General features: G+C 33.4%; 1 protein-coding gene across 2 annotated transcripts in view; it reads right to left on the bottom strand.

The window, feature by feature from the left end:
- Positions 1 to 22,917, bottom strand: part of Fer (FER tyrosine kinase) — a 360,047-nt gene that overhangs the window by 179,597 nt on the left and 157,533 nt on the right. The window lies entirely within an intron of this gene.

Raw genomic sequence — 22,917 nt, forward strand, 5'->3', positions numbered from 1 at the left:
CTGGAGATTCTGTGGGGCAGCACAGATCCCCTGGGCTCCAATACCTATTTCTGCATTTTGTGAACTCCCACTGTGCCTGGTTTCTAGGGAACTAACTACCTCTAATTGTTCCTTTAGGTTGGCCAGTACTTCCATCCTTAACTTCCTTTAAAATTTCTCTTTCTTTGAGCCATTTATATTGAACTCTGTTTTCTGTTACCTTTATACGTATTTACACAGATATTTATTATACATACATGCATACATAGTATAATACTGAAGATACAAAGATGCCAACCACCACTAAAGGTCAAATGAAACAAGCAACCTATAACAGACAGTATTAATTGCTTTATAGGACTCAAAGCTAAATGCTGAAAGGATATTCTTTTGATTTTTTTATTTTTGTGATAATAAAAATAATAAACAGAAAATAATAACAGAAAATATTGCAAGAAATGATCAACACTACTGTGCTTTCTAACATAAATTTTGAAATATTTTAAAACTAATTTGTAACCGTGCTGCATATTTGTAATCACATTGTTCTGTGACTTGTCCATTTAGTTAGAGGTGTACTGTATGCATATTATCATGACATTAATTCAAAAACATTTCAATAGGTAACACAATACAATTTTATATATGCATTTATAATCATTTATGTTTCTTTTGTGGATATTTGGATTGTGTCCATTGTTTTACTACTATTTTCAATGCATTGGTGAAGCTCAAGTTTCTAATATTTCTTTATAATATATACTAGAATTAGCATTATTAGAAAATATGACTATTTTGAAACTAGTAATAAGTGACATATAATAAAATATTCTGCAATTATAGAAAGATTTATATATTCTGTTTGCGATATGTAGGCACTAGCCATGTGTGGCTATGAGCACTTGAAGTGTGATCAGAGAGATGAAGAAAATAAATATTTAATTTATGTGTAGCTGGCGGCTCTGGATGCCTACTGCCAAAATGTCATGTGGAAAAGAAGCAATTTATATTTTCATCAGCAAAGTATAAGAGTGCTCATTTCTTCATATCATCAGTAACAATGGCACCTATTTTCTAATATAAATATCAGCTTGTCAGGAAAAGATGAAGTATAACTTTTTTTAAAAATTTATGTTCCTTTGAATGCTTGGGATAAGTGCATTTTCATGTGTCCTAAAATTATTTTTTGTCCATTTTTCTATTATGTAATGTTTTCTTAGAATAAATGCATATATATTAGAGAAACTAAAGTCTGCCATTTCTGTGGCAAATTTTTTCAACTGGGGTAAAGGCAGGCAAATGTGGAAGAGATGAAAAACATTCAAATCTCAAAGCAAGGACAAGTTTCCATATTCTTCCTCCATTGTCTCCTGTTGTTGACCCAAAGGGAACCCAGACAGGAAATAGGAATATGTAACAGGAAAGGAAAAAAGTAATAGGAAGGGAGGGAGGAAATCTGGTGGACCCAAAAGTGACTGGAGGGCTATCATCTGGAGAAGGAGAATTGACACAAAAAACTCTAAATCCATTTGGGCTGGTCCATTCTTTACCAGTCAAGTTTATGGAAGTCATGGCAAACAAAATTAGCAGCACCACCAGTTCTGAGGAACTGCTTGACTAAATGAAACACAATTCCCAAGCCAACCCTGAAGGTGCATACAATGTACAAGTGAGAGTATTTATATGACATTTTGAAAAAGGCAATGTAATGAGGGGAAAACCTGGGCCAGTAGTTGTCAGGTGTTAAAGGATGAAGCTGATCTCAAAGGGATACCTTGAAGGAACATTTTGGGTTGAAAAAATAATTTTGGAGCTCAACTGTCATATGGTTACATAACAAATTATTTGGTAAATCTCTTAACTGTATATCAAAATGAATAGATTTTACAGCATACAACTTGAAAATAGTAAATGGTGGCCAGGGATTTAGCTTAGTGGCATTGCTCTTGCCTTGCAAGCACAAGGTTCTGAGTTCGATCCCCAGTACCAAAAAAAAAAAAAGAGTAAATGTATATCTAAACATTAATTTAAAATTCAGGTTTTTAAGTTCCAAAAGATAATTTGAAAGTACATATTTAATGAAAATTTTAAGCATTCATTTATAAATGATATACTTTACAGATTGGTATAGGACTAGTATTATTAAATATTGGTAATTACAGAATACAGGACTATTACAGTGTAGAAAAAAATTTTTTGTACTAAAGATTGAACCCAGGGTCTTTACACTGAATTATATCCCCAGCCTTTTTTATATATTTCTTATATTTCATTTTAAGACAGGACCTCGTTAAGTCCCCGAGTTGCCAGGGCTGGGCTTGAATTTAAGATCCTCTCCTCCTACCTCAGGCTTCCAGAGTTCTGGGATTATAGGTGCTAGCCACTATACTGGGTTACATATACAGGGTATTCTTGCTACTTATTACTTACTAGTATTTCCAACAGAAGCTGATGGAGAGCATTTTTTTTTTTACTATATTTGTGTTTTCCTTTTCAGGTGTTAAATACAGGAGTGGGGGGACCTACTATGGATTCCCTTCGCCATTTCCCTTAACCAAGCGGGATCTCTTGTCCTATTTTGGATTTTTTTTTTATCTTAACTTTCAACTTACTCTTTGTAATTTTCTATTTGAAGACAGACTATAATTTGCTCTTTTTCATATCTGTTGTAGTTCCTTCCATAAGACTTTCTGGTTATATCCTCATGTCAATTCATAGTATTCATCTTACTTATTTTCACTATTGGTTAATTCTCGTTACTGTTTAAATGTCAAATATCAAACTCAAAGGTTATGTCCTTTCTTTCACCTTCAAAACTGTCTCAAGTTTGATATTAAACTTTCATTATAAAGACAGATGTGCTTGGATTTGTGGACACTATATTTCACTCCGTTATTTAATAACAGAGGAACAGTCTCATCTTGAAGTTGAAGTATATGAACAGAAAAAAATTACAATTATTCAGCCAAAGGAAAAGAAAGTTTTGAGCTGATTTAATATATTTTATGGTTAAGTTATACCCAGAGGGTTTTAAACAGCTTAAAGAAACTTTTTCCCGAATAAAATAGCAAGTGCTGAAAAAAGTGCTTGATAAAATTTATTGAATGAATGAATAAAAGCAAAGAGATCTTTGAAGTACAGATAAAATGTTCATTTGTTTGGGCTTAGAAATGTTGCATAAATTAAATGGCAAACTTGAAATATATGTGTAGCTCTTAAAAATAAAATATAACAATTGGTCCATCTTTTAGAAAAGCATATTTTTAAATGATCTTTCCATTAGATTTCAAAGCCTTATAAATATGTAAGTGAATAATTTTTAGTAAGTTGTGTTACACATATTAGTCTATCTTAGACACATCATGATAGCTCATTGTCTTTAGCTGTTTAAGGATTACAAAATATTTCTATATCACTGCTTTACTAAGAATTAGAGTAATTAAACTATTTAATAACCTAATCATCTACTTTAGTGACAAAATAGAACCGATTTAAAATACACACCCCTCATACAGGTACGTGTAGATATATACATAAAATGAGGTTGATATGCTATATCAATCTTCATTATCTAATCTCTATATTTTAGGTTACTGATAATTTTCTGTCACACTGTCTCATAAGAAATGAGAGTACAAGATATACTGCATATTGGTATATATGTATGCGTGTGCATATTCATACATAAGTAAATATTTATAGCAAATTCACAGGGACAATTTGAAAATACATATTCATTCTAATTCTCAACAAAGCCTTATTTTGTGCCAGATAAATTATGTACATATTTTAATGTTAAGAGTAGAGCAGTGAGACTATTTTAATAATAGCAGTATGAAAATTATAGATGTTAGTCTAGAAACACATTCTGAAAAATGCCAGGATAGAGAATCTTTGTATTGTTTAATTTCATTTAAACTTCATCTTAAAAATGCTAATGAAGATGACTCAGCAGGAATTTAATAGCTAGGTGCCTACTACTTAAAATTTTTACTGAAAGACTGCCCATACTGAAAGATTTATTGAATGTCATTCTTCCTGATTTCTTCACTGAGATATTGCCATGCTGACTTAAATAAACTATGGTTCTTTGATATTGTTTTTAGTGCACTTTCACGTATCAAATCTTAACTTGGTTTAAATAATACATTTTTCTCATTTTTGTTAAAAATGATTGTTCAAAATGACATTAAAATGAAAAATAAGCAATACATATTAATATACACACTATATATTAAGTAAAAAATTCGATTCTTTTATGCTTTTTAAAAGATCTGATGAAAAAAATAAAAAAATAAAAGACCTGATGATTCACTTTTCTTTACATCGTTCCATTTATTTTTATTTAAGTTCTTACTATAATGTATCCATTATTTAGGATACATATATCTAGGCAACAACACTTATAAGTTTATCAGTGTCTTAAAAAAGTGTGCCGAATAACATTTGTATGAATAGCATATTCTGAAGTCTGCTATGCTAGTATCATGTCTTACAATATTTTTGCTATTTTATAGTATAGTAATGCCATGCTGTTACTTATAGCACTCTGAAATACTTTCATGTAGCAGGTTCTTAGGAACTCAATTATTATTTATTGATATATCATTGCTTTTGAAAGCTTCTAGTGGCATAATTTATTGTTGAAATTTTGAATCCTCCCCCACCAAAAAAAAAAAAAGTACAACTAAGTATCTATATTTACATAATTGCTTTCTTAGACATTTTTCAAAGGTTTATATCAACCAGCAAGGTGCAATGTGAGAGAAATAGTCACATGTAAGACACAAAAAAGAAAAAAGAGCCAGGCATGGTGGCACACACCATGTAATTCCAGCACTTGGGAGGCTGAGGCAGGAGGATCGCTATGAGTTCGAGACCAGCCTGGGCTACATAGTGAGTTCCTGGTCAGTCTCAACTACATAGTGAGACCCTGCCTGAAAAAAATAAAAAATAAAAAATAATAAATCTAATGTGATCAAATAAAGAAAAATATAATTATGTAGCAATAGTTAGCTCATCTCTAAAAAGAAAATGGAAAGATACTTCCAGAAAGAAAAGAATATGCTAAATGATGTAGAATTTTGTATAGTCTGTAAGTTCATAAATACCAATATTTGCTTGAATTGAGGTGTGGTAAAATGGAGGAATAGAAATACATGAAATACATGGTACAACTTTGAGAATGAGAAGAGAATGAAAAAAAAGGAGAAAATATATCCTATTCAGAGAAAGGGAAGAGAAAGGGAAGAAATCCATGGCCCAAACTTTTAATCCATCTGGGAATGACTCCATCTGACACTGGAGAAGAAAGAAATGCATCACATCACTCAGCACACCCTCAGAGGGCTATAGCAATGCCGCCTTGATATGGGCCTATTATTCGAAATGGAACTCTGATAATCAGAAGTCTTAAGAGTGGTCCCAGTTAAGGGCTCTGTGAATTCTGGGCTGGGTGGATGGGAGAAGGGCATTTGAGACAGACAGGCTGATAGGAGTGTGAGACAAGGGCATCTTGAGGGGTCTGAGCGCAGTGGATGCAGGCTATGATGGAGCGGGGCACCAGCAGTACAGAGGCTAATGACCCAGGCCCCTCAGTGACTGGAGAGAACAGTGTGCCTTAGAGGAGAGCTGACAGAGCTGTGGGTGCCCACACACATATCTCCAGCACAGAATTTAGTGGTTTAATTAGTCCTCCCACCCTCTGAGGCTTCTCACGGACTCAGAGCCCTGCCATAGCTTGGTCATTTGTCATGTATCCCGGGTTTGCCATCTAGAGTCATCTATCCGGACAGAGGATATTCCAGATAGGTGCAGGCCAGAAGCAGGATCTACTGAGCTAAATCCCTGGCTCCTCGAGACCATCTTCTATCTTCCTTTGCCTCTACTAACTTTAACTAGTAACAAAGAAAAGTATGATATGGGCTCTAAACAGCCTATTAGAGATCTTTTACTTATGGAAAAGTAATCAAAAGTAAGGCAAGCAAAGGACAGGACTGAAAAGTACTGGTATGACTAGTTGGCTTAGGGAAATCTTTTTGAAAAGTTGAAAAGAACAAATATCAAGTCTGTTTTGCTTTTTACTACACTCCCAGCACTGCATTGCACTGTAGATGCTCAATAAATACTGTTTCCCACAGAAAAGGACATAGAGAGAAAAGGAGAGGGAAGAAAGGGGGAGGGGGGGAAGAGGTGTTACAGCAAAGGAGGAATCAACATTTGAATGCAGGTATATGTGTATATTAATTTGCCTTCAGTAGGTTTTTTAAGTTCCCTCACAATTCAACCTTCTTTTCAATGAGAGATTAAATATTCAGCTGATCTAGAAACACTGGAAAAGAGAAGATTTTAAACCACCTTTTGTCTCTTGCTCCTGCAAACTTGATTTTTCTATTAAATTTTTAAAGTGCCCAATGATAAATTTTAGTGAAAATTTTCAGATGAGCAACTCCAGTAATCCCTTTGCTCTCAATTTAGGAGTTCCATATGGCTTTGACACACCTCTTATCTGGTTGATATGTTGATAAAACTGCTAGGGATGACTGCCATGTCAAAAACTTCACTCATAAAATGACAAAGTTAATTTACTACTTTACAAAACTAGGATTACCAGTCCAGGTTTCTGCAAAAAAATCAACTCAATTTTGAAATATAATTAATTTCAACTTGGTTAAAAACAAAAGTACCATTTTTAGGAGGCAGACAGTAAAGTAAAAGAAAAGGGGTTCTTAGGAAGCAAGAAAAGGGTAAGCAAAGTAGTGTGTCCTGGTCTATGTATAAATCTTGGCCAGGTGTGTTATCAGTTTTGTAATTCTGTGCTAGTTACTCCTTCCCCACAAATGCTACTTGTAATGTTCAATTATCCCTAAAATTGTTCTTGGCCTGTACACACTTCCACGTCACCACAGCAGCCCATGGAGCTGAGAATCATTCAGCTCATTAATTCACTCATTCAAGAAATATTTACTGCAACCCTTCTATGTACTGTAATAGTGGCAGTAATGTATGGATATGTTAGTAGAAGTATTAAACAAATTACAAGGAACATTTATGCTATGAAAGTGTTATTTAAGATAAAAGGACTAATGAGGTAAGGTTATCACCATTTTGTGAATGAGGAGATGAGGGTTAAATAGGTTTGTATCGGTAAATGTATAACAAGTACAAAAATTGTGAAATTTTGAAAAGGAAAGTTAGCATGTGATGGGATATCTTAAAGTCAGGGGCATTGTCTCTGAAGACATAATATTCACAGCTTAGCTTTCTTTATAAATCTAATGCCACACTATATAGGCTAAAATTTAAAATTTTTAGTTATATAAACTTTATCATTTTGTTTCATAATCATCTCAAAATGATTATAGTGAATATACAGATCCATAAAGGCAATACAAAAAAAAAATACTGTTCGTACAGAATACTACTTTAAATATCTTTCCTTTGAATTCTAATGAGACTGCAAAAATCAATTGGGAACATCACTTTCTCCAAAAAGTCATAAAATAGGTATCTCTGCTTCACTGATTCTTGATTGTGAGGAGGTTTTGAGATGATTAAAGTTTAAAAAGGTCATTGTTTATACCTCAAATCATTACTAGTATATTCCTTAATAAATGTGCTTTTCTTTCTCTTTTTTCCAAGGGAAGAGTGTGATTAGTCTGACCCAACCTCAACCTCAGCTGCATGAGTTCCTCTTCCCTGTCCCCAGAGCCTGGGAACAATGCCTAGTCTGCTAGAAGGCTGCACAACTGGCCCATCTTCTAGGTCTCAAGGCACTCACAACAGAATTTTAGCTTTGCTATGGGCATGTATTCAGCCATTGTGGATCCTCTAATCTCGTATTCCCCTTAACCTCACCCCACCTAAGCTTATCCCACTAATGCCCCAACCATAGCCATAAAAGATCCAAATCAGTAAATTTGACTGTGACTTTCCTTTACTCCAAGAGGTCCCACCTGAAACCCTAAATATGGACTGGTATTATGTTGTTGTTGTTTTTTTTTTTTTACTGGGCTATCACCATTTACCTAACAGATGCATATATTTTTACTCCAGATTCCTACTGTCCCAGTCCAAATTACAGAGACAAGGGAAAGAAGAGAATTTACAGGTTTGGGTTAGCCTTTTTCTTTCCATCTATATTAGGTTTTTTGGGGGGGTATCAGGGATTGAACTCAGGACCTTGAGGTTGCAAGGCAGATGTGGTGCCACTGAGCTAAAACCCCGGCCCTCTACCTATATTAGTTTACATTATTGATTCTCAAACCTTAAGAAGCATTAGAATCACTCGGGGGAGATAAACTTGTTAAAACATAGACAGCAGGGCCACACTCTCACAGTTTTTGATTCTTTAGGTCAGGAGTGGTGGCAGACAATTTACATTTCTTGTAAGTTCCTAGGTGATGTGGACCTTACTCCCGAGAACCTAAAATTTTAAAATCAGTACTCCAGAAGTTACACCATAGTGAGATACAGCATATAAAAGGAAGTGGGGAAGTACTTATATTTCCTAAATTAACACAATTTCACAGGTTAGCATCATAAGAGCTATACAAAGAAAAGGGCCACCTAGGATGAATTGCAAGAGGCAACACTGGTGTTTAAAACCAAAGATGCAAATTGCTCTGGATAGAATCCAAGCTCTGAATAATACCTAATGCAGTTATGAGTAAAATACTGAACTTCTATGTGTTTCAGTTTCCTCAATTATAAAATGGAAAAATAGGAATACCTCCCTCACAGGATTTTTATGAGAATAACCTAAGTAAAGCACTTAGAAAAATGTCTGACTTATCTTATATATAAATGTTTATAAAGAAAGGTTGGTCTACTTAATAAAGACTTATAGAACCATTTCCTTAGATCTCAGATCTATGCATAGGTGTTCTGAGAATCTTCTCCCCATCCCATCATGCCTCATTTTTGTCGCTTATCCACTCAGAACATAGTATCTGTTCTAAATCCACTTTAGAGAAAACTTTAGCAAACATTTCTCTATAATAAATACTTATATCCTCATTAAAACTGTAATTATGCTTTTTACTCCACTCCAATTTCATCATCTCCTTATTTTTTAGCCTGTTTTATTAAGCGTATCTTTGAAGGTTCTCCAAATTCTTTGTTGAAATGAAGCAAAGTATATATAAATCAATTATCTAATAAATTTATATTATTAATTTTCTTTATATTTAAATACATTTATTATGCAATGGAAGTAAACTAAAACATATTACTAAACTTCAATGACTTTTGCTATTTTTATTACCATTGACATAACAATGAATTTAAATATGCTAGTCCATGTATTTACATCAGTCTTATAGGGAAGAACACTGCTTTAATTGTCTATAACCTCAAACTAGGATTTCCTAGGGTTAAAAAAGAAAATGTAACTTGTCATTGATCAAGTTGGGCTTGATTTGAGATAATCCTAACACCTAGGAAAATACTTTGATTTGCAAGATCTACATTAGTTGGGAATAATATAAAGAAATCTTAAAGGGATGACACACAAAAGAAATCACTGAATTACATAAAAATAACTATTTCCCTAACTAGTGGTAGTTGAACAACACTTCAAAATTAGTGATCTCAATAATTTCCCCAATCTGGATCTTTTCTAATTCACTGGCTCTTTCTTGAGGCTGGCTACTAGAATGTAGGCACTACCCATCCTACTGAATAAGGACCAGGCTATCATCTGTGTCCTACTAATTATAAATTCCTATTAATGCTTAGATATTTTGACTTCTTATATACAAATGCATATGTGAATAATATCCTTTAATGTTTTTTAAACTATTTTTCAACTTATTTATTGAGCACTTTTTGTCTACCACCATTAAACCAGGCTTAAAAAAGACAATGATAGACTTAGTCCTTGACTTCAGATCTGCAACTAGGAGAATGTAAAAATACAATAATTTCAATATTACACAATAAGTGATACAATCATACTTGTGCATAAATTCTACATTAGGAAGACCTAATTTGAAAGGTAGAGTTAAGAGAGACTTTAAATAGGCACTAATGTTTAAAATATATGCAAGAAAAGAGATCAACATTATAAAGACAGAAAGGTATGAAATACCTGAGCACATTCTGAGACGTCAAAGGGATTTTGGTAAATTGCAAACTTGAGACATGTGAAGGACAGGTAAGAGACCTGGAAAGGCTAAAAGGAGCTACATCATGTGAGAACCTTTCAACTTAACTGACAGGAAATGTTAATTCATTATAGTATTTTCAGCATTTAAATGATATGATCAGTTATCACTATAAATGCTCCAATCATCTAAATATGGTAGAGGGGCAAGACTGGGCAGCATGAAAAAACAGATGATTCTTTACATATCAATGAAGATCTCTGCTAAGGTAGCAGGATAAAGAATATAAAGGAATAGTGTTGAAAGTGATATATGAGGTACAAGTTGCATGAATTCAGGATTCATTCAGTGTGAAAGTTAAAGGAAAATAAGAAATATATGAATGTTCCAAATATGTTTTAGTGCTGGTGAAATGGGTAGTGCTCAAGACCAAAATGGACAAGCAGAGCCAAGGAAGAAATGGAGGAGTGCTACAACACAATAGGTCCACAATTGTACACATTGAACTGGAGGCTCTATATTCTTAAATATGCATTCTTACAGGTTAGCTAACAGAAAGGGATAAAAAAGATAAAGAAAGAAGAACTAAGTTAAGTAAAGCAGTACATATCAAATCATGGAGATCCAAATCTGCACTGATTCAAAAAAGCAAAGGAATTATCATGGGTTCTTTAAACAACAATAAAATACATAAGGTTTAATCTAAAACCCTAAAAAGGTAAATGAATTGTCAGGAATACAGGTGGAGAGTGACAAGATCTCACATGAACAAAGGCACTGACCTCAAGGGGAAGGAAGGACTGGGTGACAGATCATTGGGTCCCACCCCCTCCACCCTTAGGCTATCTCTCTAAGGCATTCTTCTGTGACATGTATTTCCCTATCAACTCCAAGCTTTCAGTCATGCCCTCTACATATTGTTGGCACAGGTCTGTAACTGGGGCCCTGAAACTGTTCCTGAATTTCAGATAGGCCTATCCATCTGCTTACAGAACATAACTATTTAAAAGTGCTACAAATACCTGAAGTAAAGGTTCTAAAGCCAAAGATCTGTACTGCCCCCAAACAAAGATCAAATCTATTAGAAAGAAATCACAGTTAGGACATGGCACTTTTTAACTTTTCCAATTTCACTTCCTGCATCAGATCTCTATTGTTGTTATAACAAATTATCATTAAATGCACTTGCTTAAAGCAGGACACATTTATTATCTTATAATTCTGGAGGTCAGAGATTCAAACCGGGTCTAAAATTAAGGATTCAGTAAAGCTATGTTCCTGTTGGAAGTCCTAGGGGAGAGTTCAATCCTTCCCCTTCCCAGCTTCTAGAGACTACCTTCATTCCTCAAATCTTCTTGGCCACGTAGCTTCAACTCCTACTTCTGTAGTTACATCTCCTTGTGTGACTCTAACTTTCCTTTCTCCTTCTTTCCCATATAAGGGTATGATAAGATCACTTGAGTTATCAGGACCATCTCCCCATCTAAAGATCTTTAACATAACTAAATCTGCAAAGTTCCTTTTACTATGTAATAAAACATACTTATAAGTTTGGGGGACTAGGATGTAGATTTTGGGGGGACATTATTGTACCTACCACATCTCCCTCCCATCTCCTCATTAATAATATATGCCTGCATCCTGGTGTAGAAACTAGAATCCTGATAGCTGCTTAAATGTGGAGCAGAATTTTTTATTTTACCCCAGGATCAGATGTAGCTCCTCTGCCTGAAATAGTATGCTTTATCCAGCCATTTGGAAATACACTCCTAGTCAACATGTGTAAGACTTATTAAAGACCCACTAACACCTGCTCTTGGAAGACATCTGTAAACTGTTAAGTAACATATCCTTCTCATATACATTAAACTACCACAAAATTTCTCTAGAATGAAGCTTAGCACCTCAATTGTAATTTTTATTTACTTATGTGTCTTCTAAACCAGACTCTAATGGGACAAGGATTGTCACAGTCATCACTGTATCTTAAGTAACTAATACACTTTCATCCTCTCTCTCCTTCATGGCTGCCAGTTTTCCTCTACCATACCCTTTCACCATGATAATTCTGCCATACCACAAGCCTAAAAGCAATGGAGCCTGCTGAACATGAACTGAAACCTTGAAATTGTGAACCAAAATAAACATTTCTTCCTTGAAGCTTTTTTCCTAAGTATTTTGTTAAAGTGATAGAAAGCTGCCTAACACAGTATCTTCATTATAAATTATCTCTTTAAGAGTAGTTTTAATATATATAACTTATTATATAAACGACAGAAGGAAGAATATAAAGTTTCATTTTCTTTAAGGTTTATAAATACATATGAATGAGGCTTTCCAATTTAAAAAAAAAATCACTTGCAGATCTTCGAGATATCTTTTTAATGTCCTTGGTCTTTCTAACATAAATCCTATTATTTCAATGCTATTAACAATCTGGGCATGCATATTCAGTCTTTGTAAAATAGAATATGGGTCAAGACTTTTGTGGTACAATTAAATTGTTCCTTCAAGGACTAGGTAGCAGAGGTGAACACTAATTTAGTTAGTATGATAAAAAAAAGATAAATGGTTCTTTTAAAAAGTGAAAGCAAGAGCACCCAACCTTGCATATCATTTTCACTTTTGAAATAGATTAATACAAGAAATATTTTTGCAAATAAGAAATACTAAATATAATATTGCTTCACCACTTTACTACCAGAGGGAAATATAAACAAAGTATCAAATAAATTTTATGAAATTAATCAAATATAGTTTTCAGTAGTCTACTACAGACAATCTTGAGTAAGACTGCACCAGAAGGGCAGAGATGTACCTCAGAGGAACAGCACATGCCAAGCCTTGGTGAAAATCCTGGGTTCTATCACCAGTGTGTATATGTGCACATGAGCACACACACAGATGCACACACACAGGCTGCACCAGGAATATTTTCTCTCTGTACTTAAAAACATGTATAAAGTTTGCTAAGAGTAACATCATCTGTGATGAAAAAATAACTTTATTTTTAGCCCTGGAGACTAAACTCTGAGCCATGCACATGCTAGGCAAGTGCTCTACCATAAAGCTACATTTCTGGTCTCATGTAATTTCTAATAAAAAACAAAAAAAATATAGAAACGATATAGAAAATGAACAATTGTACAAATGGACTGGAGCTAAATATATCCTATTTCCATAGTGATCTCATTTATAAACCACTCTGGAAAGCTTCAATGTTCCACTTTGGAATCTTTAAAAGCTAAAATTTCTACATTATTCTATGAACAGAATATTAAAGCCTTTGTTTATACTTTTCAAATGTATAAAATATTTAGGAAATGTCTACATTTTTTCAAAAATATCATGTGTTAGACTCTATCAGATACACATGATCGTTGTTGCTCTTGAATAGCTTATTGTCTAATAGGAATTTCAGACACATGAAACTAACAATAACAGAAGACTGAATAAAGTACGTGCTACAACTACTGTAGGGCTCTATGTGAAAAGAGAGGGAAAAACTGCTGTGGAAAGAGTGCCATATGACCATGTACAACAAATAAGTGGACTTCCAATGAAAATGGAAACCACACCATTAGAGGTTTTCCACCTCAAAGACTGTCTTAGTTACTTTCTTGCTGCTGAAACAATACCCAATATCTACAAGCTGAAGGAGGAAATTTTTACACGGTTTATAGAGGTTTCAGTCCATAAGTCAGCAGATTCCAAGGCAGTGCGGCATGCCAGAGGGGCATCGCAGAAAAGAACGACCACATGGCAAGGCAAGCAGGAAGAAGCAAGATTTGCTTCTTCTTTCACGTTTTATTCCATCCAGGATATGAGTTTATTGGTTGGAGAGTCCTTCCCCCAAGGATGGGTCTTTCCTCCTCAGCAAATCCATCATCCACTCCCAGATCTATGCTAAACCAACCCATGACCCAGTTACTCCCCAAAGTCTCACCTATGGGCACATAAGGCTTTGATGGGGCATAGACATAAGCTATAAAAGAGATTTTTTTTAGCTGAACTTTGTAGGGGCAGAGGGAAGAGAGTGTACTAAACAAGAGAAGTTATATGACTGAAAAACCAGTTTAGGATGGAGGCAGGAAAGGATCGTCTCTCTCTGTCATACTCCTACTTCTTATTAACTCACCCTATACCCTCTCTACCATCTCCTCTGTGATCCTATTCTACTGACCACTTCTCTCCTGACTGAAGAATAGAAGTCCCAATATTAATATACACATATCTGTATTTATAGTAGTACATCTCACAATAGCTAAATCTTCCAAATGGCCCAACAGTTGAATGGATAAAGAAATGGTGGTATATACATATACAATAATACTAGGCCATAAAGAAGGATAAATGAGTCATTTGTAGGAAAGTGGATTTATTTTGAGACCACAATGCTAAGTGAAAGAAACAAGACATAGGTTAAATATCATATGGTTTCTCTTATATGAGAAATCCAAAGTACAATTAATTTAAAGAGCAAAATTTAAGATGGGAGGAAACAGCGAGGTAGCTCTTATTCAGATGGGGAGGAGATCTAGGAATAAGAGAGAAAGGAGGAGGGAGAAAAAGGGGAAGTATGCATAGGTACTAATTCCCCATGATGAATGTAGTCATTGTGTATCACAAACATATACTAATAAAAAGACTTTAAATGGGAAAGTATTTTGCATCAGAATTCCTATGTTCTTCTCTTGGTGGAATACTTTTCTTCTTTATACATCTCCCTGTATTCATACACAGTACTCTGGAGTTTTTAGAATACCAAATATGTTCTCAATTGGGAAGTACTTTTGTTGCTTATCTACTCAGAACTTAATTTATCATGCTCTTTGCTATTATTAAAGCACAATCTGGGAAACTGTTCCTAAATTTGTAAAGGCACATTGTTGAGGACACTGTAATTTAAAATCCCAAGAGAAAAAATTTTCTTTAGGACTTACTGACAGTAAAAATTTGCTTTAAACAAATTAAAAATCCTTCCTTCTCTCTAATAATAAAACTAGTTAACTGTCTATAACAATTTTCAAGTTTCTGGCTAAATTTCAAGCTCAAAAGAATTTACGTAGGTATTTAAGAGACTGTACTTTGTATTTCATTAACTGTTCTTAAATTTCCATCTTTTTTTCATGGCAAGGATAACATGGTATTATTTTAATGTTATTGTAATATAATTTGGTTACAGCTGTTCAATGTGAAACAAGGTAAAAATGAAACAATCTCCTCCCTTCCTCCCTCTCTCTCTCTTTATTTGTACTTGGGATTGAACTTGAGACCTAGCGCTTGCGAGGCAGGCAGCAGCACCACTGAGCTAAATCCCTGGCCCCTTCTCTCTTTTTTAAAATGTGTCAATAAACTCCTTAAATTCTTCCAGCAATTAAAGGATGGAAAGCATTCAGAATTTTAGTGAGTTAGATGGTAACACCACTATACTTAGGATGTGCCTGGCTCACACACAGTCCTTACTAACCGACCTTCAGCAGAATGACATTTTCCATCCCATGTTTTAGGTCATTTCTTTCTCAAGTGATTTCCCTACTCCATCTTCCTCTCTGAAGGTTTCGCAGGCCATTTTTTCCTCTTCTGAATTCATACAACATGTATTGCTATTTTAAAAATCAGTTTTTATTAACTTTTAAACAGCTTTTACTTTGTTAAATCAAGAGTTCACAAAAATCAACTTATTGGATGTAGACACAGTAAAATATAAAATAAAATGTATAATATGTAGGAAGCATAAAAAATTGTTTTGTGAGAATTGTTTGAAATATATACACATGCATATCAATATTACTAAATTTGTGCGTCCTGAGTCTCAGTATAAACTGCAACATCTTCCTATACATTGTGAGGAACACAGTTTTTAAAATACTTCTTTATAAAATGTTCTGCTAAATATTATCATATAATATAGTTTTTGAAGAGTAAAAAGGGAAAAGAAAAAAATGTGAGAGAATGAAAATAAAGTGTTTGTAGATGGGGAGGGGAGGAGGGGGTGAAGGGAGGGCAGAGGTAAGGGGAAAAAATGAGAATCAAGACTTGTCACGTAGAGGTGCAAGATCCCAACAATGACTGTAACTGTACTGTATCCCTAAAATGTACCAATAAACTCAATTAACGCTGAAAAAAAAATATACAATTTTTGAAAATTTTTCACATTACAGAAATAACATGTACAACAAAAAAATCTAAAAACTACACTTTTAACTACCAAAAATAACTCACTAATTTCTCCTATCCAAAATAACCCTAACTGGTACTCTAGTGTACAGCCTTTCAACTTTTCCTATGTATATGTACATATATGAAATATTCCATCATATGAAAATGAAATAATACTGCAACAGTTTTACAGATTGTTACTTCTAATCTAACCATATAAAATATGAACATTTTGTCCACTTGCCAATCCAATAAAGCCTCTCCCTGAAAAGTTACGCTCTTGAGAAAAGGTGGTATATTTCCAATATAGTTTAAATTTATTTTTGAATGGAAATATAGTCAAAAAGTTAAAATGTAAAACACAAGTTTCTCTTTTATCTCTGCAACCAATTACACCCCTGTTTCCCAATATATAAACTCTGTTCTTAGTTTCTTGCAGATATTTTCCTGTTTGTTTGCCTGGTTGGTTGCAATGCTAGCACCTGAAACCAAGGCCTCATGGCTGGTGGGCAAGCACTACCACTGAACCACACCCCTGCCTTGTATATATTTTCAGTTTCCTTATCACATAAAACCAAATTCAGGCATATAATCTTACGTTCTCAGTTTCACACAAAAGGTAACATAGCATAAATTCTGTTCTTCGGTTTAGCTTCTTTTACTATCATTGTATCTTGGAGCTCTCCCCAAGCAGCATACAGAAACCTCCTTCATTAACAATATTCCATTGGATAGTGGACCTAATTACTCAAAAAGCCCTGACTGACGGAAACTTCAATTGCATCCAATCTGTGGATATTACAAATAATGCTCCAGTGACTACACTTACACAGACACAATTCCATATATACATAAAGCAAACCAAAGGACAACTTGCGAAAGTGTGCTGAGTCAAAGTTGCATACATTTTATAATTTTTAAAGAGGGTTTTCCAACTTATACTTTTAAATACAATTTATTAGAATGCTTTTCTCTACATCTTTGTTAAGAAAGCAAGTTATTAAATTATAACTTTAGGCCAATATGATAATGTGAAAAATAATCTTTCATTACAGTTTTAAATATCCTTTATTGAGAGTGGTAAGTCACATTTAATATCTTAAAAAGCCATTTGTATTTCTATTGCTGAACTACCCACTCACACATACTGTCAGTTATTCTACTTGTATTTGTCTTTATTTTATCAACTTCTCATAGCTCTGTGTACATAAAAGAGATTTTCCCTTTTGTGGTATGATCTTTCCTTAGCTAGGTTAGCAAATATTTTAACTGCAGATTTTTTTTAAAGTTATATGAAATTTTTATTTCTTTAACCATATTTTATGGCTTTACCTTTATTAATTTCTTCTATTTTTCTTTTAATTGTGGGTTTGAGTTTTTCTAATTTTTTTAGTTGGATGTTTGATTCATTTATTTCATTCTTTTTGTCTTAGTGATATAAATATTTAAGAATGAATTTTTCCCCAAGAGCAGTTTGGGGTAAATCACTTAAAATACTATATACATTCTTATTTCCCCTATTTCTCACATCTATTGATGCAAGCAAAGAATATACCCTTAGAACTTTAGGATGAATACCTTATATCCAGTAGGTATTTCAGCAGGAGCTTGGTGAAATCTGTTGCAGCTTAGTTCTTTCCTCCTGTCTTTTCTTTCGCTCTCTTTTTAAACTTAAAATAATTTGGTTTTTAAATGATGCATAAAAGACATAAAAGTCTTATAATGAGCATGGTTTTAATACATGTATACTTTGTATAATGTTTAAATCAGGCCCAACATTTACCACTGATGAAAACATTTACCATTGATGAAAACTTTCAAGATACTTTTCTAGCTTTTTGAAATATATAGTACATTATTTCTGTCTATAGTCATTCCACTATGGACTAGCACACCAGAATTTATAACTTCTAAATACCTGAAATTTACTATCCATCTATAAAACTTTCCCCATTCTTTTCTCCTTCCTACTTTCCACAGCCTCTGGTATCTACCATTCTACTCTCAGTTTCCATGAGACCAACTTTGTTTAGCTTCCACAGATGAGTGAGATCCTCTATTTGTCCTTCTGTGCCTGGCTCATTTCAGTTAATATAATGATCCCCAGTTCTACCCATGTTCTTAAGGCTGAATAGTATTTCACTACATATATGTACCACATTTTATTAATTCATTCATCAATCAATGGACACAGTTTGTTTACATTTCTTGGCAACTGTGAATAATGCTGCAATAAAAATGGAAATGCAGATGTCTTTTCAATATACTTATTTCATTTCTTTGGTTATATACCCACTAGTGAGATTGCTGGCTCATACGGTAGTTCCATTTCTAATTTTCTGAGAAACATCCATACTGTTTTCCATAATGGCTATACTGATTTACATTCTCACCAACAGTGTGCTTTTTCTATATGACTTTTGCATAATTTAAGGTGCTTCTGACAAGCTTAAATGTATCTTAAAGTCTGTGGATTATATATGGCTTCTACTATCATGAAAAAATGCATAATGGATTTTTAACTTTTTGTGGTATTTTTCTTCATTTTTGTTCTATGGTATCCAACAGAAAACAGGATGGGGAAAAAGTTAAAGTAGCTGTATTCATATAAAAAATCTTCTTATACATTTTTCTTTATAATTCAACCTACTTTCCAAAGACATTGCATATGGAAGGTATAATAAATACCTAAAAAGATGATAGGACACACATCAGGCAATATTTGTGCTGTAAATATCAAATAGTGCCTTTCATCTTACATTAAATATTCCAATTACTTACTCTTTCAAGCTCACTCCTCTTTCCTAACAGCCCTCAAATATTAATACAGTAGGTAAGAAGTATATAGAACTCACTACTGAAATACCTGATTCTTTGAATAAAAAATCATATTTTAAAAAAGTCTGAGGTAGGATTAAGGATATAACACCACTGAGGAAATCAGTAACAGAAAATTAGAAGTCAGTTTTTTGTGATCAACACTGTTTTGGTTTTTTTTCCTCCAAATATCTTTTGGTAAAGGTTTAAGCTTTTGATTTTGTTTGTGCAGTGCTAGGGATTGAACTTGGGGTTTCACACATTCTAAGAAAGCACATTCTGAGTCTAAGGATAGATTTTTTAAAAACCCCAAAATATCATTTTATATGTTGCATATGCTATGACTGCATTCTTTTTTATATTACAGATATAATGGTTCAAACCTATATTGCAAGTTTAATTTGACTTCCAGGACTATTGGAAGGGCAGGGCAGATATTATCCTGCATATCTCTTTGCCCAACATGCAATAGTCTCAACAAGTTTCTTGGTGATGAGACCATAAATGTCAAATTCAATGCTACATCCCAACGCAACAATATTAGAATATAGAAAAATATTACTTTGAGTTAATGATGTTACTGAGGTAGTACTAGATATAATTTATGCTATCTAGAGTTGTAATTTAAAAATATGATAAATAGAACAAAATCAGTTTCAGGTAAGAACTCTGAAATTTACCAGAAATGTGATTTTGGGTAAATTATAATCGCTGTATTTCTTCACCCAACAACTGGGATATTAATGACCACAGATGTTGAAAAACACAATAAAACACAAGGTAGAAAGTTCTCAATTGACAAAGCATCCATAGTTTTTCTTATTTCACAATTCTAAATGTTCCAAATTTGCATTCTGTTCTGATTTAACTGTTCTATGAAAAAAGTATTTAAACAAGAAAGTATATGATATTGTACAGTTCCTCACATCACAATATAAATGTGAGAAAATTACAAACAGGGCTGGTGTATACGGCAATAGGAAGCTAACTTGCCTAACATTATGTGGCTAATAGTGGTAAAAACTGACATTTAAAGTTGGTTTCTCTTCCCTCAAATTCAAAGCCCACATAGACAGAGTTAAGTACAGTCTGGATGAATTTCCTTAGGAGCAGATTTGGTAATTTTTGTGCTCTTCCTTTCTCAATAGACCTAATTAATTGATCTAAAAGTGTCAATTAAACAGAATAGTGGGTATTCTAGCTCAAACTTTTTTTGAAACTCTAGGTTTTCACAAGTATAAATCTAATCTGACAAGATATTTAATTATCTCATTTTCAAGAGCTAAAAAAAGATTAGTCTTCTCCTTTCACATTTTAAACACATAGCACTTTTTAAAATTCCCATACAAATGACAGCTTAAGAGGATTAATTGCAAAAGTACAGTAGATGCCTCCAAAAAATTACTTGAAAAAGTTCTTAGAAATTAAAAATATAGCATTTACTGTAACTTGTAACAGGATGGCTATACTACCAGTAAAAATTTCCTTGAATTCACTTTCACTTTTAAATATAAATCTTTCTTAATAGACACACTAAGACAACTTCTGAAATTAAATGCTGTTTCTACTCAAATTAAGTTCCTATTATACAAGAGACTTAAATACAATATATATTTAGTTACCAAGTTAATCAAATCTATGCTATTGCCCATCACTTTCTCTCCTGTGATCAGTGTTTCCAGCACACTAACCTCCGGGGCTCTGCAGTACCACCAAGGAACAATCTTTACCCAGAGACTCATGGTGGACACCCTGCCAGCAAACACATCTATGGCCCTACTAGCTCTTCACAGTTGGCATATGTTCTGATAGGCCAGTATCCCTCCTATACTAATGGTTAGGAATTTAATATTGCCTTTCCATATCACTGACAAATTCTAGAGGGGAGCTCAAAAGTGCTCCTACTTGCTCAGTGGGTTCAATCTTTTAACAAACATTTCTTGAATATATCTACTCTGGTTCAGCCCTTTTCTAGGTACTATGGATACAGGTGCACTAATTGTTTAATGTAATTTTGACCTTATGAATCTTGCATTTCACTTGGAGGATAAAATCAAAACTATAGGATATGATGTAATCAGATAAATATAGCTATCACAAAGAGAAATTATGCAAAGTAAGGGTAGATTGTGCTATTTTATAGAGCCAGAGAAGGACTCTGATAAACAAATATCTGAGCAGAAAGTGAATTCAATAAAGAAGGGACCATACACACGTCTATGTTTTTTAACTTATGGATGATGATATCTGGTGACTAATAACCCTTGCTTACAAAAATAGTTTCCACCTTCTATATCTTTGTATAGAGTTGGCAGGTAATGTAGGAAAAATCAGTCCATGGAAGATGAAGAATAGATGGTGATCTACTTAGCATTATTACCTTGTGAAAACTGTCCAGTTTCCTCTACCTCTGAATGAAAAATCATAAGGATATGCAGAAAAGAAAAAAAAACTACTTTGGCTGCTATAGGAATTATGATAATAAACTCACATTTTCATAGTTAGAGAAAAAATAAGTGAGAAGAGAAATAAATGGGGAAAAAATATCCTGAGAGCAAAATAACCTTCTTTATGTAGGCTAAAAATGAAGTCTAGCATGAAATGAAAATTAGATATTTTATAGCACCTTACATGGTCAAAGACATTACCTTCTTACACAAATTAAATCAAGAAATATTCAGTAATACAAGTACAAGTAAATTTTCAAAGGAAGATATATAAGTTAATACCATCATAACAAAATCCATATCAGTTTATTCTCCACTCATAATAGAAAATTAGCTAACTTTCACAACCTCTGTATTGTGATTACCTTTTAGAAGAGTAATGTGATTCATTAAATGAAGTGCATAACAATATTCACATCAAACTGAGAGACTAATTTGCATATTTCAAATATAAGCACTTTAGATCAGATTAACAGTCACATAGATAAGCTTTAAGATTCTACCTCATAAAACCATTATATATAGCTCTTCAATCTTCTATAGCTTCCAGCATACATTTATTTTCATAGCTACTGCCATAAAAGAATGAGATAATCTCATTCCAGTGTTGGAAATTGAAGAGAAAGATAATAACTGACCATGTTATAGTTCAAAGAATCAAATCAATTATCTAGTTTAATTTCATGGAAAATTTTATATTATGAGGGCTAGTTTTATTTGATATTACATATCACTATGCATGTCCAGATCTGCATAGTTATTTCTATTAGGGCTTTAGTATGTCACCTTAGAACTGGCTAAGCCTATAGACAGTGCAAATATTTGGCTGGCTTGTAAAGAGAGACATATCTCTGAAAACCTAGATGTATATTGTGTTAACCTAACATGGATTAAAAAGTATCTTCTTACACTGCATTTAAATCATGTAAGGATACACCGTAATTAAAAACTATACTTTCCAATGTACAGATAAGAATATGAAATTCTTATCATTTAGGGAGGCAATAGTGATAAAGGAGATATGAAAGATGATCCCTGTGTTTATTGTTTTTGAAAAGCTGAGAATTTAGTGAAGCAAAGTTGGGCACAAACTCTGATAATAAACTCAGTTTTCAGTAAAAAGTAGAAAAAATTAGGAGTTTTGGAAAATACAAATGACTTAGAAATATATACTTGCAAGTTTTGGTGTATAAGTAATAAATGAAGTCATGAAAATCACTTTGATTAAAAAGGGAAAGGTGTTCATATTCTACAAAACAACAGCATTTTATTCTTAGATGAAAGCGGACATATTAGCAGACTTTTTGCTAGAGAAGAAAGATATGACAACCACCTTACAACAGAGAATTTTTGTGCGAATTTCTATAATTAAAGTAGAAAAATGAATGGAGATGAAAATAAAGTGT

This window comes from Fukomys damarensis, unplaced genomic scaffold (genome assembly GCF_012274545.1).
Source record: "Fukomys damarensis isolate Sample0158 unplaced genomic scaffold, DMR_v1.0_HiC HiC_scaffold_3, whole genome shotgun sequence".
NCBI lineage: Eukaryota > Metazoa > Chordata > Mammalia > Rodentia > Bathyergidae > Fukomys > Fukomys damarensis.